A 1,879-nucleotide genomic window follows, 5' to 3' on the forward strand; every position below is an offset into this window, starting at 1 on the left:
CCCCGGGCGGCCAGAGCCGGGGCCACCCCCCGCGGCCCCCCCGCTGGTGTCGCCCCCTCCGCCGACAACAACAGCAGCAGCTGCGGCTGAACCTCAGTCCGAACATCGGTTCTTCCATTCGAGTGGAAGCTGGGTTTAATTTTTGTCTCTCTTTGTTCTGTGCCGTTGACTTGAGCTAGCCGGGGCTAGAAGCTAACCTAGTTAGCCTAGCCTTCTCCCCCTGCATAACAAATATGGGTCAGAGACGGCGCACTCATGCAGACATGCACACATGTGTGCATGTCTGCATGCAGAGACAGACTGTCTGGTCCTCCCTCTGTGCTATTGTGGCTATTTCATGCAGGAGATTGTTTACATTTAGACAGAGGAAGAGGAAGAGTTAGGAGATGATGATGATGATGATGATGATGACGACGAAGGCAGTGTATGTGAAGTTAAAGGTCGTTGCAGGTGTTTGCAGCACAGAAGGAAGTGTGTGTGTGTGTGTGTGTTGTAACTGCGGTTTGTGTTGTCAGAGCACAGGCCTCAGATCAGTGAACATCCTGCCGTCTGCCCAGAACTGAGTACAGAGTACAAAACACCACACTGAACATGTACTGCTACTTGGTGATATGCAGTACTCACTCAGTGTCTGAGTACCAGACGGAGTATTACACTCCAGTGTTGACAGATACTATATTTGTCTACTCGAAACCCATTTACAGTTACATTCTTTGACTTCACATTCACAATGTTTGTGAAGGTTAACATTACAGGCATATGATTGGACGGTCCGCCTGTCAATCAAAACCATTGCCCTACTTTTTTTGAAAATGTTATTTTTTCAAAGTAGCCTCGTCTTCTGTAGACACATACAAACTAGTTTATCTCTACAACTGGCAGAGCACTTTTTTTCTGGACTTCAACCTGCAACCCCAACCTGTGACAAAGGTGGCGCTGTTTTTTTTTTTGTTGTTGTTTTGTTTTTAATAGGTGGTCTGTGGTGATGTCAGGAAGTGAACATAAAGTACAGAAAACTGACACTGTGGGAATGTTTGTTCACCCGTCTGTGATGTACTGTATATAATGACGAATATAATGTACGTAATTTAATAATGTAGTATAAAGTATACAGTATATGTAGTACTGTGATATGGTACATCAAGTATACACATGGAATGGATGAAAACCAGTTTTGTTTGAAGTTATAGTTCCAGGCAAGAATCCACTGAGATAACAATGTGTTTCTATAGAAAAAAAATTTAGGATCCGATCTGTAGGGGGAGCTATGTTACTGTATGGATGGTCAGTGTATAATAGCACAGAGCACCTTGGGGTTTAACGCTGTACACCTCCAACAAGGGAATGAGAAGTTTCTATAGTCATTTCTTTTTTTTTTTTCTTTTTTTTTATAAAGTCTGACCTTAAGGTTGTTTGAGAGTTTTATCAAGTTGACAGTTTATTTTTATTGCTAAAGGAAAGAACTGCCCTTTTCAGAAATGTCAGCAATTTGAAACACCACAGTTTTTCATGACTGAAACCCAGCGCTCACCACTGTTTTATCAGATCTGTGTGGAACAGTTTGATCTTTGGAGGTTTAGGGGCCTGTGTGACCCTGACGTGTGTGTGTGTGTGTGTGTCTCATCAAGCCCTTAAACTTCAGTTCACCTGAACCACTGGTTCCATTTGGTTGAATCTGTTTTGTAGCTTCGATGCTGCAGAGGGTTTTTTGTTTTTTTTTTAGTTCAGTTTCTGGTGTTGTTCTGGTCAGTGACGCTGTCAGCAAATGTCCCGTGAGCTCGTTTGTCTCAGGGGCTGCAGGCTGATCATGTGTATGTGCTGAGATAAGGACAAAGTCACTAAAGTACCCCACCACACCCACCCACCCACGCCCCGCAGA

General features: G+C 43.9%; 1 protein-coding gene across 2 annotated transcripts in view; it reads left to right on the plus strand.

Moving 5' to 3' along the window:
- The window catches only part of ubtd2 (ubiquitin domain containing 2), an 11,293-nt gene that overhangs the window by 431 nt on the left and 8,983 nt on the right, over positions 1-1,879 (plus strand). The gene's annotated exons all lie outside the window — the stretch shown is intronic.

The sequence above is a fragment of the Cynoglossus semilaevis genome, chromosome 19 (assembly GCF_000523025.1).
Source record: "Cynoglossus semilaevis isolate Cse_v1.0 chromosome 19, Cse_v1.0, whole genome shotgun sequence".
Taxonomy (NCBI): Eukaryota; Metazoa; Chordata; class Actinopteri; order Pleuronectiformes; family Cynoglossidae; genus Cynoglossus; species Cynoglossus semilaevis.